At 38.9% G+C, this 17,950-nt stretch overlaps 1 protein-coding gene across 5 annotated transcripts in view; it reads right to left on the bottom strand.

The window, feature by feature from the left end:
• The window catches only part of LOC140714042 (leucine-rich repeat-containing protein 49), a 168,631-nt gene that overhangs the window by 47,882 nt on the left and 102,799 nt on the right, over positions 1 to 17,950 (bottom strand). The window lies entirely within an intron of this gene.

Below are 17,950 nucleotides of genomic sequence, written 5' to 3' on the forward strand. Positions count from 1 at the left end.
TGGTGTATTGGCCTTCATCAATCATGGAATTGAATTTAGGAGCCGAGAGGTAATGTTGCAGCTATAGAGGATCCTGGTCAGATCCCACTTGGAGTACTGTGCTCAGTTCTGGTCGCCTCACTACATGAAGCATGTGGAAACCATAGAAAGGGTGCAGAGGAGATTAACAGTGATGTTGCCTGGATTGTGGAGCATGCCTTATGAAAACAGGTTGAGTGAACTTGGCCTTTTCTCCTTGGAGCGACGGCAGATGAGAGGTGATCTGATAGAGGTGTATAAGATGATGAGAGGCATTGATCGTGTGGATAGTCAGAGACTTTTTCCCAGGGCTGAAATGGCTGCCATAAGAGGGCACAGATTTAAGGTGCTTGGGAGCAGATACAGAGGAGATGTCAGAGGTAAGTTTTTTACGCAGAGAGTGGTGAGTGCATGGAATGGGCTGCTGGCAACAGTGGTGGTGGTGGATATGATAGGGTCTTTTAAGAGACTTTTGGATAGGTACATGGAACTTAGAAAAATAGAGGGCTATGGGTAAGATTGGTAACTTCTAAGGTAGGGACATGTTCGGCATAACTTTGTGGGCCGAAGGGCCTGTATTGCCCTCTAGGTTTTCTATGTTTCTAGAATAGTCAGATATATTGAATATGACATCTGACAACATCCACTCAGTGCGTTAGATGTGCTCCCGAGCTAGCGGTACCCACTGAACAATGTGCACAGTTACTCTGTCTAGTTACTAACCTTAAAGTCTATGCACACATTAGGAAAAGGATGAGCCAAACCCCACCATCATCAATCTCCTTTCTATTAAAAAATGAACTACTGTACCTCCACTTTAAATGCTTCTAATGATAAAGCCTCCAAAAGTCTATGGGATTGAAAATTTCAGACCTCATTCTGCTCAGTGAGGAGAAATTTCTCTGTACTTTAGTTTTAAATTACTAGATCCTACCTCCCCTCATTTGAAACTCTTAACATCTCATTTGGTTCCCTTTTTCTCCTCGTGGCACAGCAGGCAGCATCTTTGCTGTTTCCATAGCATTTGACAGTTTTTTACAACCAACACTCAACCCAGCACAGATGGAAAACATGCAAGGAGCCAACCGGATTTGTACTCAGGACCATTTGCCTTGAAGTCTGGTGTGGTCGCCACAACACCACTGGTGGCTTTAAGATCTCATAAACAAAAGAATTCTGCAGATGCTGGAAGTCCAGATGAACACATACAAAACTCTTTAATCCTTTCCTTAGATGCTGTCTAAACTGCTGAGTTCCCAGTTTTTGTGTGTGCCACTTTGACATCTCCCCTGTCAAGCCCTCTCAGGATCTTACAAGCTTCAATAAGATCATCCCTTATCCTTCTAAACTCCAGGAAACAGCTTTGAGCAGCCCAGTGACGGGAATACTACCTCTATCCTGAACGTATTCTTCCGGGTTCCTTGCTTTGTGGTTACCTGTGACCAAGTAAATCTCAAGGTTATATAATTTATACATTCTTTGATAATAAATGAACATTAAATATATCTGCACTCGCTCAGCAAGTGTGCAGCTAAATCCCAGCAGCTGTCTAAAGATTACCAACAAATGAATTGCAGAGATTTGATAATGAATCTCACTAATAACTTCTAACAGCAAACAGGGAGAAGATTAGTTCAAGTTTAATTGTCATCCAACCATATACATGGAGAGAGTTAAATGAAACACCGTTCCTCTGGAGCCAAGTACAAAATACCTACAATCACACACAGCACTTATAGTCACAATAATAAAGTCCAAGTCCCTGAGTGGCATGGTCTGAAGAGTCATTGTGCATGGATCCACATTTCTGCAAGAACAAGTACTCAGCAGTTCCTCATTCAGCAGATGAAGGCAAATCAACCACAGGCAATCCAGTTAATCTTCCAGAAGGTGAACACTGAAGAACAGCACCAATTGGAAGGGCCAATTCCCAACCCAGCACAGATTCCAGTGTGCTCACTGCACCTCTGTTCTCTCCCACACCACCTACGGCATCCCTCCCCAAGGCAGCTGTGACAGGTGATGCCGTGGTATGAGGAACTGGTTCGCTCAACAACTGCCCCCCCCCCCCCCCTTTTGGTCTCACCAGTGAAACGGATGTGCAGTATTATAGAAACATAGAAAACCTACAGCACAATGCAGCATGAGTGAATCTGCAGATACTGGAAATAAATAAAAACACAAAATGCTGGCAGAACTCAGCAGGCCAGACAGCATCTATGGGAGGAGGTAGTGATGACGTTTCGGGCCGAAACCCTTCATCAGGAGCACAATGCAGGCCCTTTGGCCCACAATGCTGTGCCGAACATGAATTTACTTTAGAAATTACCTAGGGTTACCCATAGCCCTCTATTTTTCTAAGCTCCATGTACCTATCTAGGAGTCTGTTTAAAAAATCCTAACATATCTGCCTCTACCACCGTTGCTGGCAGCCCATTCCATGCACTCACCACTCAGCATAAAAAACTTACCCCTGACATCTCCTCTGTACCTACTTCCAAGCATCTTAAAATTGTGCCCTCTTGTGGCCTGGGAAAAAGCCTCTGACTATCCACACAATCTTTTCTTTTTCAATCTTTTTATTATTATTATTAATATCAACAAAATAAAATTGATACATAGATAATGGGATTACAAACATACACATTTCAACTGAACATGAAAATTCATTAATAGTTACAGTATAAATGAGTATTCCCAAATCATGGACGATACAAGTAACAAATAAACAAGGCAAACCTAGATATATCATAATATATATTAAAAAAAACAGAAAAAAGAAAAAGAAAACAAAATTTATGCAAAAAAATCTAATAATCTAATAACTAATAAGGAAAAAAATGAAAAAAGAAAAAAGAGAAAAAGAAAAAATGGAAAAAAAGGGCTGTTTATAATATCTCACAAAAATACAAAATCATCAGTGTCGTCAACTCCGATCCTCTCAACATATATAAAATCGAAACTGGAAAAACAAATAGGCTTGGAACAGGGTCATATTACATCATATGAAAATATTGAATAAATGGTCTCCATATCTTTTCAAATTTAATAGAAGTATCAAATACAACACTTCTAATTTTTTCTAAATTTAGATATAACATAGTTTGAGAAAACCAATGAAATACGGTAGGAGGATTAATTTCTTTCCAATTCAACAAAATAGATCTTCTAGCCATTAATGTAAGAAATGCAATCATTCGACAAGCAGAAGAGGATAAATGGAGTGAGTCCATCATTGGTAAACCAAAATTTGCAGTAATAGGATGAGGTTGTAAATCAATGTTCAATACCGTAGAAATAATATCAAAAATGTCTTTCCAATATTTTTTAAAAAGCGGACACGACTAGAACATATGAGTTAAAGACACTATCTCAGAATGACATCTGTCACAAATAGGATTTATATAGGAATAAAAATTAGCCAATTTATCCTTGGACATATGAGCCCTATGCACAACCTTAAACTGTATTAATGAATGTTTAGCACATATAGATGATGTATTAACTATTGAAGAATTTTATCCCAATTCTCAATAGGGATAGTAAGGTTAAGTTCTCTTTCCCAATCATTTTTAATCTTATAAAAGGGCTCTGAACGTATCTTCATAATTATATTGTAAAGTTTTGATATTAGCCCTTTCTGAGAAGGATTTAGTTCAAACAAATTCTCCAAAATACCTTAAGGCACAAAATTTGGAAAAGTAGGAAGTACAGTATTTAAGAAATTCCTAATCTGTAAATATCTAAAAAAATGAAATCTAGGCAAATTATATTTATTAGATAATTGTTCAAAAGACATAAAACAATTATCCAAAAATAAATCGGAAAATCGTAGTAATCCTTTAGTCTTCCAAGCTGAATAAGCTTGGTCTATAATAGAAGGATAAAAAAAGCAATTGGATACAATAGGAATATTTAAAACAAACTGAGTCAACCCAAAAAATTTCCGAAATTGAAACCATATACGTAAAGTATGTTTAACTATCGGATTGTCAATTCGTTTCGGCAATTTAGTAAGAGCAAAGGGAAGAGAAGACCCTAAAATAGAACCCAATGAAAATCCTTGTACAGATTTACCGTAATTTCCAGGTTCACCCAATGAGGGCTAAAAGATAAATCCCAATCCTTTAACCAACATTTCAAATATCGGATATTAACTGCCCAATAATAAAATCTAAAATGAGGCAATGCCAATCCACCTTCCTTCCTTGCCTTCTGTAAATATTTTTTACCTAATCTAGGATTTTTATTCTGCCATATATATGAGGAAATTTTTAAATCAACATTAGCAAAAAAAGATTTCGGAATAAAAATTGGTACCGCTTGAAATATATATAAAAACTTGGGTAAAATAACCATCTTAATAGCATTAATCCGACCTATCAGAGATAAAGATACTGGTGACCATTTAGTAAACAAACATTTAATCTGATCGATTAGAGGTAAAAAATTAACCTTAAATAAGTCCTTATAGTTTTTTGTGATTTTAATCCCTAAGTAAATAAAAGAGTCATTAACTAATTTAAAAGGTAAATTTCCATAAATTGAAACCTGTCTATTTAAAGGAAACAATTCACTCTTATTAAGATTTAATTTATACCCAGAAAAATTACTAAATTGAGCCAACAATGATATAACTGCAGGAATGGATTTCTCAGGATCAGAAATAAATAATAATAAATCATCTGCATATAATGATAGCTTATGTATATCCGTCCCACGATTAATGCCAAAAATGTTCTGTGATTCTCTGATAGCAATTGCCAAGGGTTCTAAAGCAATATCAAATAATAATGGACTAAGAGGACAGCCTTGTCTAGTACCCCGAAATAAACGAAAAAAGGGAGATCTTTGATTGTAAGTAAGCACCGAGGCTACTGGAGTATGATATATCAGTTTAATCCAGGAAATGAATGTCGGACTAAAATTAAACTTCTCAAGCACAGTAAATAAGTATGGCCATTCAACTCTATCAAATGCTTTCTCCGCATCTAGTGAAATAACACATTCTGAAGTGCTATGTGAAGGAGTATAAACAATATTCAATAATCTCCTAACATTGAAAAAAGAATAGCGATTTTTAATAAAACCAGTTTGATCTTCCAAAATAATTTGGGGTAATACCTTCTCCAGCCTGGATGCCAGTAACTTGGAAAAGATCTTGGAATCTACATTCAATAAAGATATTGGTCTATGGGATGCACAGTCAGTAGGGTCTTTATCTTTCTTCAATATTAAAGAAATGGAAGCTCTATAAAAAGATTGTGGCAGATTACCCAATCTAATTGCTTCTTCAAAAACCCTGCATAACCAAGGAGAAAGAGTAGCGGAAAAACATTAAAAAAATTCTACTGTATACCCATCTGGACCTGGTGCTTTCCCAGAATTCATCGAGGAAATAACCCCTTTAATTTCTGCATCCGTAATAGGAGTTTCTAATATCGAAAGATCATCTGATGATAATTTTGGAAAATTCAATTTCCCAAGAAAATCACACATGGTATTATAATCATGATGGAATTCAGAATGATACAGGGAGGTATAAAAATCTTGAAATGATTTGTTTATCTCATCATGGTTAACTGTCAGATCCCCATTCTGTTGACGAATCTTAGTAATTTGACGTTTAACCAAAGCATTCTTCAATTGACTAGCTAACAGTTTACCCGATTTATCACTATGTATATAAAAATCAGATCTGGTTTTCATTAATTGATTTTCAATCGAAGATGTAAGTAATAAACTATGTTCCATTTGAAGTTCAACCCTTTGTTTGTAAAGCTCCTTACTAGGAGTAGTCGAATATTTCTTGTCAATCTCTTTAATTTTATCAACCAATAAAAGAGTTTCCTTCTTAATGCGTTTTCACAGACCAAAAGAGTAGGAGATAATCTGTCCACGTATATATGCTTTAAAAGTGTCCCAAAGTGTTCCGCAAGAAATATAATCTGTGGAATTAGTTGAAAAGAAGAAATCGATCTGTTCCTTCATAAATTTAATAAAATCCGGATCTTGCAGTAAGGTAGAATCAAATCGCCATTGTCTAGCACTAGAAGCTGTATCCATAAATTTAATAGGAAGTTTTAATGGAGCATGGTCAGAGATGGCTATAATATCATAATTACAACCAATTACCGATGGAATAAAACAAGAGTCAATAAAAAAAAATCAATTCTCAAGTAGGAATGATAAACATGTGAGAAAAATGAAAACTCTTTGTCCTTAGAATGCCGAAATCTCCAAATATCAAAAATTCCATTATCAGTCAAAAAAGAGTTAATATAAGTGACCGACTTATTAGGTAAAGTCTGAGTAGATATAGATTTGTCCAACAAAGGATTTAAACAACAATTAAAGTCACCACCCATTATTAACTTATATTCATTTAGATTAGGTAGAGAAGTAAATAAGGACTTAAAAAATCGGGATAATCCACATTTGGAGCATAAACATTAACCATAGCAACCTTTTTGTTAAAAAGTAAGCCAGTAATTAACAAAAATCTACCATTCGGATCCGAAAAGATATTGTGTTGGACAAATGCAATAGAGGAGTCAATAAAAATTGAAACTCCCTTTACTTTAGCATTCGAATTCGAATGATACTGTTGACCCCTCCAAAACCTAAAAAAGCAATAATTGTCCTCTTTCCTCACACGAGTTTCTTGTACAAAAATAATATGTGCATTGAGCCTTTGGAATACTTTGAAAATCTTTTTCCGTTTAATCGGATGGTTTAAGCCACTAGTATTCCAAGAGACAAAATTAATGGTCTGAGCCATTCTGAAATCAACCCTTTGGTATATAAAGGGTTAACCAAATTATGAACTCATGTACCTGGAAGAGGAACAAAAATAAGGGGCGGACCCAGAAGTGACGACATCGCGGACATTTTAGTAGTTTAAAATCAGCCCAAATGAAGAAACTAAAAAAAACTGGTGTAAAGAACATAAGATTTAGAAAAAGACCCCCCACCCCCCACCCAAGAGGAGAAAAGACCTCCCCAGCCAGGAAAAGGCTGGGAAAAAGGAGAAATAAAACTAAATCTACCCCCATATCAGCAGAAGGCAACTCCGTATATAAAGGATAAAAAAGATCCACCCAAACTCTAAAGAAATAATAATCACTATACTAAAACCAAACTTCTTAATATAATTGGTAGTAAAAAAAAACCAAAAAGAATATAATCACTAGTAACTTATAAATTGGGTTAAAACCCAAACAAACCAAAAAAAAAATTAAACTGTGATGAGAAATGCATTATAGGAAGAAGACGAGAGAAAAAAAAAATGGCGAAATCAAAAAAAAAGCCAAAAATATTTTAGAGAAGAAACCGCCATCTTAGTAAAAAAAAATTCACCTTCGAAGGATTAATAAAAATGACCAAAGCTAAAGTACAGTGATTGAAGTAAGTAAAATAAAAAGTTTAGTACATCAAAAAAAAACTTTAACTAGAGTATAAAATATAGAGTAAACCTACACCAATAGCCAGAAACAAAATCTGGTTTTGGAAACAAAAACCATCTTGCAACGATCAAAATCACTCATTTATTAGAAATGGAATCCGTAGCAGTAGGGAAGTTCTCATTCAAAAAGCTTCTCGCTTCAGATGTAGAAAAGAAAACACGCCGTGATGCATTGGGAGGCGAAATTCTGAGCTTCGCAGGGTATAAGAGTGCAGGTTTTAGATTTTTCTCATAACATTCGGACATCAGAGGTTTAAAAAGAAGCCTTGCCTTCATTACTTCTGGACTAAAATCTTCCACTAATTGAAAATTGAATTCTTGAAATTTGACCATCCCTACACGCCGAGCCACTCGAATAAGTTGCTCTTTAACATGCACATAATGAAATCGGACATTTACAACCGGTGGTTTAGCTGAAGCACTTGGTGATCGACGCATAATTCTGTGAGCGTGATCAAGTAACGGAGGACTGTCTGGGAATACAGAAGGGAACGCATCCTTTAAAAGTTGAGCAAAGTACTTCGAGGGGTCCACTTGTTCAATACCTTCTGGGAGACCAAGTATGCGTGAGTTCTGTCTTCTGGACTGATTCTCAAAGTTGACACTCTTGGCTTTAAGTGTTTCCACCTGTTTAATCGTCGAAAGTAATTTCTGCTCCAGTTTTTCAATTATCAAGTCTCGCTTCCGAGCGTCCTCTTGCAAAGTTGCGATTAGAACTTGCTGCTGGTTAACTACTGAATCCATCTTATCCATATAATCTTGAAAAGCCTTTATATCTTGTTTGAAAATTTGTTGTTGTTCTTCAAATTTTTCATTTAAAACCTCCAATAATATTTCATAAGTCAATTCAGTGCGCTTAGGATCGGTTTTTTTCTTCTTCCCGTTCCCGTTAGGATCTTTCCCAGGTTCTCGCCCTTTAGATCTAAGAGCCATTTCTGTATTCATTTCTTTAAAATTCACAATAAACTCTTAAAGATAAGAACAAAAAAGTAGCAAGAATCTTTTGGTGTAGGTAAAAATAAGTTAAATAAGGGTGATCATAGGTTAAAAAAAGTAAAGGTCATGGAGCAAATCTGAAACAATGCTCACTCCATGAGTGTCTCCTGCTGACTCCTATCCACACAATCAAAGCCTCTCATCATCTAATACACCACTATCAGGTCACCTCGCATCTTCTGGTTGCTCCAAGGAAAAATGTCTGAGTTCACTCAACCTATTCTCAAAAGGCATGCCCCCCAATCCAGGCAACAGCCTTGTAAATCTCCTCTGCACACTTTCTATAGTTTCCACATCCTTCCTGTAGCGAGGTGACCAGAATTGAGTGTAGTACTCCAAGTGGGGTCTGACCAGGGTCCTATATAGCTGTAACATTACCTCTCGGTTCTTAAACTCAATCCCACTGTTGACGAAGGCCAATGCACTGTATGCCTTCTTAATCACAGAGTCAACCTGTGTAGCAGCTTTGAGTGCACTATGGACTCAGACCCCAAGATCCCTCTGATCCTCCACACTGCCAAGAGTCTTACCATTAATACTATATTCTGCCATCATATTCGACCTACCAAAATGAACCACCTTGCACTTGTCTGGGTTGAACTCCATTTGACACTTCTCAGCCCAGTTTCACATCCTCTCAATGTCTTGCTGTAACCTCTGACAGCCCTCCACACTATCCACAACATCCCCAACCTTTGTGTCATCAGCAAATTTATTAACCCATCTCTCCATTTCCTCATCCAGGTCATTGATAAAAATCACAAAGAGAAGGGGTCCCAGAATAGATCCCTGAGGCACACTAATGGTAACCAACCTCCATGCAGAATATGACCCGTCTACAACCACTTTTTGCTTTCCGTGAGCAAGCCAATTCTGGATCTACAAGGTAAGGTCCCCTTGCAACTCATGCCTCCTTACTTTCTCAATAAGCCTTGTATGAAGTACCTTATCAAATGCCTTGCTAAAATCCATATGCACTACACCTACTGCTTGACCTTCATCAATGTGTTTAGTCATATCCTCAAAAAATTCAATCAGGATTGTAAGGCACGACCTGCCTTTGACAAAGTGATTCCTAATCATATTATGCCTCTCCAAATGCTCATAAATCCTGCCTGTCAGACAGACAGACAGACATACTTTATTGATCCCGAGGGAAATTGGGTTTCGTTACAGCCGCAGCAACCAAGAATAGTGAAGAGATATAGCAATATAAAACCATAAATAATTAAATAATAAGTTAATCATGCCAAGTGGAAATAAGTCCAGGACCAGCCTATTGGCACTGACTCCTTGGATGTACTCTGTGAGCCCAGGATTTTTTCCTTCAACTTTTCCAGCAATTCTCCAATCCTCTGGAGCCTCTCCCGTCCCCATTGATGATGCAAAGATCATTGCCAGAGGATCAGCAATCTCCTCCCTCACCTCAAACAGTAGCCTGGGGTACATCTCATCCAGTCCCAGTGACTTATCCAACTTGATGCTTTCCAAAAGCTCCAGCACATCCTCTTTCTTAATGTCTATGTGCTCAAGCTTTTCAGTCTGCTGTAACTCATCCCTACAATTGACAAGACATTTTATAATACCAACGTCTAACAGGGTCTTGTGATCATAAGAAAAATGTTTAAGACACACATCTGCACCATTTGTTGGAGCTGGAGAGACTGTTACGATCAGGACTTCTGTCATCTTAGCAGAATGAGCTAATTAATATCAAGAGCAACAGATAGAAGTAAAATCTGTGTGGTACAAAAGAGAGAAGATGCCTGTAAGGGTGTTTGTTTTTTGGTGGTTTATTTGGTGGTAATGAAGACCCAAATTTGTATTTGTAACCAGGATGTTGAGAAAAGACCAGCATTTATTTTCTCTGAGAAGGTAGTGGAAGCCTGCTTCTTGAAAAACTGTGGTTCTGTTGTTTGTCAAAAGGACAGGCAGAAAGGCATAGCTGGTGGTGTGGTTCTTTTTGTAAGAGATGGAATTACATCTTTAGAAAGAGTTGATATAGGGTCAGAGAATGTTGAATCTTTGTGGGTGGAGTTAAGAAACTGCAAGGGTAAAAAAGCCATTATGGGAGCCATTATAGGCCTCCAAACAGCAGCCAAGGTGGGGGACTGAGGTTGCAAAGGGAACTGGAAAAGGCATGTAATAAGGATAATGACACAATTGTAATAGGCAGCTTCAATATGCAAGGGGATTGGGAAAATCAGGTTGGTGTCAGATCGCAAAAGAGGTAATTTGTTGAATGCTTCCAATATGGCTTTTCAGAGCAACTTGCGCTTGAGCCTTCTTGGGGCAAGGCTATCTTAGATTGGGTGTTGTGTAATAATCCAGATCTTATTAGGGAGCTTAATGTAAAGGAACTCTTAGAAAACAGTGATCATAATATGATTGAATTCATACTGCAATTTGAGAGGGAGAAGCATAACTCACATGTATCTGTATTGCAATGGAATAAAGGGAATTACAGAGGCATGAGAGAGGAGCCTACCCAGGTGGATTGGAGGAGGGTACTGGCAGGGATGATGGCACAGCAGAGGTGGCTGAAGATTCAGGGAATAATTCACAAGACATAGGATAGCTATGTCCCACAGTGAAGCAGTTCTCAAATGGCAGGGGTAGGCAACTGTGGCTGACAAAGGAAGTTAAGGACTGCATAAAAGCCAAGGAAAGGGTATATGAGGTAGCAAAAGTGAGTGGGAAGTTGGATGATTGGGAAACTTTTAAAATCCAACAAAAGGCAACTAAAAAAGCTATAAGAAGGGAAAAGATGAAATATGAAGGCAGACTAGCCAATAATATAGCCTGTGATCTCTGTCTCAGAGGCCGATGTTAGACTGTCTTTAAAGAGAGTGAACCCTCGCAAGGCAGAAGATCCTGATGCAGTACCTGGTAAGGCTCTGAAAACCTGTGCCAACCAACTAGCAGGAGTATTCAAGGACATTTTCAACCTCTTATTGCTATGGGCAGAAGTTCCCACTTGCTTCAAAAAGGCAACAATTATACCAGTGCCAACGAAGAATAACATGGTCTGCCTTAACGACTATCGCCAGTGATGAAATGCTTTGAGAAGTTGGTTAAGACTCTCAGCAAGGCCATGGACCTATTGCAATTTGCCTACTGTCACAATAGGTCTACGGCAGACACAATCTCCATGGCTTTTCACACTGCTTTAGACCACCTAGACAACACAAACACCTACATCAGGATGCTGTGCATTGATTATAGCTCAGCATTTAATACCATCATTCCCAGAACCCTGATAGAGAAGTTGCAGAACCTGGGCCTCTGTACCTCCCTCTGCAATTGGATCCTTGACTTCCTAACTGGAAAACCACAGTCTGTGCAGATTGGTGATAATATATCCTCTTCGCTGATGATCAACACTAGTGCAACTGATGGGTGTGTGCTTTGCCCACTGCTCTACTCTCTGTATACACATGACTGTGTGGCTAGGCATAGCTCAAATACCATCTACAAATTTGCTGACGATACAACCATTGTTGGTAGAATCTCAGGTGGTGACGAGAGGGCATACAGGAGTGAGATATGCCAGCTAATGAAATGGTGCCACAGCAACAATCTGGCACTCAATATCACTAAGACGAAAGAGCTGATTGTGGACTTCAGGAAGGGTAAGACGAAGGAACATATCCCAATCCTCATAGAGGGATCAGAAGAGGAGAGAGTGAGCAGCTTCAAAGTCCTGGGTGTCAAGATCTCTGAGGATCTAACCTGGTCCCAACATATTGATGTTGGTCCCAACATAAAGAAATCAAGACAGAGACTATACTTTATTAGGAGTTTGAAATGATTTGGCATGTCAACAAATACACTCAAAAACTTCTATAGTTGTACCGCTGAGAGCATTCTGACAGGCTGCATCACTGTCTGGTATGGAGGGGCTACTGCACAGGACCGAAAGAAGCTACAGAAGTTTGTAAATTTAGTCAGCTTCATCTTGGGCACTAGCCTACAAAGTACACAGGACATCTTTAGGGAGCGGTGTCTCAGAAAGCCAGCGTCCATTATTAAAGACCTCCATCACCCAGGGCATGCCCTTTTCTCACTGTTACCATCTAGTAGGAGATACAGAAGCCTGAAGGCACACACTCAGCCATTCAGGAACAGCTTCTTCCCCTCTGCCATCCGATTCCTAAATGGACATTGAAACTTTGGACACTACCTCACTTTTTTAATATACAGTATTTCTGTTTTTGCACAGTTTTAATAATCTATTCAATATACGTAATTTACTTGTTTATTTATTGTTTTATTTTATTTATTATTATTATTTTCTCTCTCTCTCTCTGCTAGATTATGTATTGCATTGAACTGCTGCTGCTAAGTTAACAAATTTCACCTCACATCGAAACAACAGGCGGAGAGTGAAGAAGTAAAGGCATCTCGGAGAGAAGCCATTTAAAAAAAACTAATCAGGGAAAAGAGACTAGACTGTGCAGGCGCGTGACATAGCACGCCAAAGGTTTAAAAAGGAGAGGAATTTTTCAGCAGTCTTTTAAATCGAAGCAAGAGGCGGGGAGTGAAGAAGTAAAGGCATCTCAGAGAGAAGCCTTTTTTTAAACTGATTGGGGAAAAGAGGCTAGACTGCGCAGGTGTGTGACATAGCGTGCCAAAGGTTTAAAAAAAAAAGACCACCATATACAGCGGCCATCATCGGAGTGGTTACAATGAAAGTAGACGAAGGGAAGGTAGTGGATGTACTCTACTTGGACTTCAGTTTCTAGGTATACATGGTGAGGTATTAAATTGAATTAGACATTGGCTCAATGGGAGAAGTCAGAGAGTGGTAGTGGAGGATTGCTTCTCTGAGTGGAAGCCTGTGACTAGTGGTGTGCCACAGGGATCAGTGCTGGGTCCATTGCTATTTGTCATCTATATCAATGATCTGGATGATAATGTGTTAAATTGGATCAGCAAATCTGCTGATGATACAAAGATTAGAGGTGTAATGGACAGTGAGGAAGGTTTTCAAAGCTTGCAGAGGGATCTGGACCAGCTGGAAAAATGGGCTAAAACATGGCAGAAAGAGTTTAATACAGACAAGTGTGAGGTATTGCACTTTGGAAGGAAAAACCAAGGTAGAACATATAAGGTAAATGGTAGGGCACCGAGGAGTGAAGTAGAACAGAGGGATCTAGGAATACAGATACAAAATTCTCTAAAAATGGCGTCCTAGGTAGATAAGGTCGTAAAGAGAGCTTTTGGTACATTGGCCTTTATAAATCACAGTATTGAGTATAAGAATTGGAATATTATGGTGAGGTTGTATAAGGCATTGGTGAGGTCGAATCTGGAGTATTGTGTGCAGCTTTGGTCACCGAATTACAGGAAAGATATTAATAAGGTTGAAAGAGGGCAGAGAAGGTTTACAAGGATGTTGCTGGGACTTGAGAAACTGAGTTACAGAGAAAGGTTGAATAGATTAGGACTTTATTCCCTGGAGCGTAGAAGAATGAGGGGAGACTTGATATATAAAATTATGATGGGTATAGATACAGTGAATGCAAGCAGGCTTTTTCCACTGAGGCCAGGGGAGAAAAAAACCCTAGAGGACATGGGTTAAGGGTGAAGGGGGAAAAGTACAAAGGGAACATTAGAGGGGGGGCTTCTTCACACAGAGAGTGGTGGGAATGTGGAATGAGCTGCCAGATGAAGTAGTAAATGCAGGCTCACTTTTAACATTTAAGAAAAACTTGGACAGGTACATGGATGAGAGGTGTATGTAGGGATATGGGCCAGGTGCAGGTCAGTGAAACTAGGCAGAAAAATGGTTCAGCACAGCCAAGAAGGGCCAAAAGGCCTGTTTCTGTGCTGTAATGTTCTATGGTTCTATGCCAGTGATAATAAACCTGATTCTGATTATAAAGCAGATACTGAAAGTTTTTTCAGTTATATAAAGAGGAAAGGGAGGTGAGAGTTGATATTAGAAAATGATGCAGGTAAAGTAGTAATGGAGGACAAAGAAATGACAGATGAACTTAATAAGTACTTTGTATCTGTCTTCACTGTGGAAGACACTCTCAGTGTGCCAGAGGTCTGTGAGTGTCAGGGAGCAGGAGTAAGTGCCATTGCTATTACAAAAGTAAAAGTGCCAAGCAAATTGAAGGGTCTTAGGTTGATAAGTCGCCTGGACCAGATAGACTACATCCCTGAGTCCTGAGAGAGGCTGCTGAAGAGATAACAGGAGCATTGGTCATGATCTTTCAAGAATCACTTGATTCTGGAATTGTCCAGGAGGACTGGAAGATTGCAAATGTCACTCCACTCTTTAAAAAGGGAGGAAGGCAAAAAGAAAGAAAATTATAGGCCAGTTTGCCTAACCTCGTGGTTGGGAAAGTGTTGGAGTCCATTATTAAGAATGAGGTTTTGGTTTCGGGTACTTGGAGACTAAGGATAAAATAAGTCAAAGTCAGCATGGAATCTGTAAAAGGAAATATTGCCTGACAAATCTGTTAGAGTTCTTTGAGGAAATAACAAGAAGGGTAGACAAAGAAGAGGCAGTGGATGTCATTTACTTGGATTTTCAGAAGGCACTTGATAAAAGTGCTACACGAGGCTGCTTAACAAGAAAAGATCCCATAGTGTGACAGGAAAGAGACTGGCATGGATAGAGGAATGACTGACAGGCAGGAGGCAGCGAGTGGGAATAAAGGGGGCCTTTTCTGGTTGGCAGCCAGTTACTAGTGGTGTTCCTCAGGGGTCAGTACTGAAACCGCTGTTTTTCACATTGTTTGTCAATGATTTGAATAATGGAATTGATGGCTTTGTGGCAAAGTTTGTGGATGATACAAGATAGATGGAGGGGTAGGTAGTGCTGAGGAAGCAATGCAATTGCAGCAGGATCTGGACAAAGTGAAAGAATGGGCAAAAAAGTGGCAGATGGAATTATAGTGTTGGGAAATTCACGATAAACCATCTTGGTAAAAGGAATAACAGTGTGGCCTATTATCTAAACGAGGAGAAGGTTCAAACATCAGAGGTGCAGAGGGACTTCAGAGTCCTTGTTCAAGACTCCCAGGAGGAGATAGGATTAAATATATAGGTCCTCCGAAGATAAAGTTATTAGCCATCTAGGGAAAAAAATATATATATATTAAAGCTATTTTGAATTCCATGGAGCATGTGGGGATCTTCCGATATCCAGGCAATCTTTCTTTCTTCTTTCTTTCTTTTTCTCTTTTTTTCCCGTTTTTTTTAGGCAGGGTTGTTAAGGGGGGAAGGGTCAAGGGCTAATATTACACTACATTATTCTATCATTCTATTCATTCTATGTAACTATCTTAAAAATTGAATAAAAAATATATATTAAAAAAAAGACTCCCAGAAGGTTAACGGTAAATTACAGGTTGAATCTATGGTAAAGAAGGCAAATGCAATGTTGGCATTTATTTCAAAGGGAATAGAATATAAAAGCAAGAAGATAATGCGGAGGCTTTATAAGACACTAGTCAGGCTGCACTTGGAGTATTGTCAACAGTTTTGGGCCCCATATCTCAGAAAGGATATATTATCATTAGAGAGAGTCCAGAGGAAGTTCATAAGGATGATTCCAGGAATGAAAGGGTTAACATATGAGGACAATTTGGCAGTTTTGGGACTGTACTCACTGAAATTTAGAAGAATGCATGGGAACCTACTGAATGTTGAAAGGACTAGACAGGGTGGATGCTTCCTCTGGTGTGAGTATCCAGAACTAGAGGGCACTGCCTTAAAATTGAGGGGCGACCTTTCAGAAGGTAAGGAGGAATTTTTTTTAGCTAGAGAGTAGTGAATCTGTGTAATATTCTGCCACAGACTGTGGTGGAGGCCAAGTCCGTGGGTATATTTAAGATGGAAGTTGATTGGCTCCTGATCAGTCAGGGCATCAAAGGAGAAGGTGAGAAGGCAGGTGTATGGGATCTGGGATCAGCATGATGGAATGATAGTATGCTGAAGCAGACTTGATGGGCTGAATGGCCTAATACTGCTCCTATATCTTATGGTCTTCTGGTCTTCCTCCCACAGTGCTGCTGAGTAGGGATTTCCAGGACTGAGACCCCTAAATGAATGAACAGCAAGATGTTTCCAAGTCAGGGTGATGTGCAACTTGGAGGTGTTGGTACTCCCATAGTTGATGTTCCTGATGGAGGAGGTCATGGATGTGGGGGACATTATTACAGTCGCAAAGGTGAAGAACTTCACTGAATACAGTCCTCAGTGGTACACACAACAACCTGTGATGCAGGGGATGAATGTATAATGCAGTGAATGGAAACCAGTCAAGTGAGATGCTTGCCTTGAATCAGGCTGAAAACCTGTATAGAATTGAAAAGTTGTAAGACGGCATTAACAATGCCATTGCGGTAGGGAGCCCAGTGATTAGATAATTCTACAATTAGAAGGCAGTGACAGTGACATGTTATTACCTCAAATTATGGGGCTTTTCAGCTTTACTGAATTCTTGTTTGTTGCTTTCTGCTCTTTCCTTTCTAATGCTGCTTTTGGAACTTGGTTGGCTGTTGAGAGCAAACATACAGTTCAGCACTTGCCACTTTGAACATGAGTATGTCAAAGTCAAGACATAGGTTCTGAAATAGAAATTAGCAGCATTTGTGACCAGGGGAATAAAGTTAATGCTACAGGTTGAAAACTCTGCACCAGAATTGGGAAAGAAAGAAAATAAGTACTATTTAAATTGCAGAGAGAATGAGGGAATGATGAATAGGACCAGGTAAAATCTACAAAGGGTATGGTTGTGGTTTGTCGAGGACTAAGCTGTAAGAGCTAGCTAACTGTTTGATAAGATAATAAGGGAGCTAGATAGAGAAGAATATGAATTAAGAACATGTAATAGCTGTGAAACGAGTTTCAGATAGAAAGAAAGAATAAAAGAAATGAACTATAAAAGCTGCACACAGCAGAACTGTAGGAAGTGCTCAACAGATCAGGTAAAAGGAAAAACTATGTAAATCCCTCAGATGAAGAGCAAACAGAACTGCCCTTCCCTCAGGCTCGCTCCCTCAAATATTCCCCTTACCTATACATCAACAATTGTTCTGAAAACTGGCAAGTAATATCAAACAACCTGCAGGAGCTTCTATAGAAATATAAAAAAGGGGATAGCTAAGTAATTGCAAGACTCCAAGAGAATAAGACTGGGGAATTAATGACAGGAAACAAAGAAACAGCGGTCACAATGGAGGACATTATAAATATCCCAAATATATACAAATGTGTGAATTTCAAATGGCACGGCAGAACATGTAATGATCTCAGTCATGAGGGGCAAAGTGTTGGAAAAGGAAATACAATTAAAGACAGGCAAGTTTCCAGAACCTGATGGTGTGTGTATGAGAATCAAAATCTGGGCAGCCATTGGCTGAAAATTTTCAGAAGTTAACAGAATGGAAAAATTAATAAGTTGAGATGGGGATGGAGAGGGGGAAGGGAAGAAGGGGATGGTGAGGGGGA

Source organism: Hemitrygon akajei, chromosome 21 (genome assembly GCF_048418815.1).
Source record: "Hemitrygon akajei chromosome 21, sHemAka1.3, whole genome shotgun sequence".
Lineage (NCBI taxonomy): Eukaryota > Metazoa > Chordata > Chondrichthyes > Myliobatiformes > Dasyatidae > Hemitrygon > Hemitrygon akajei.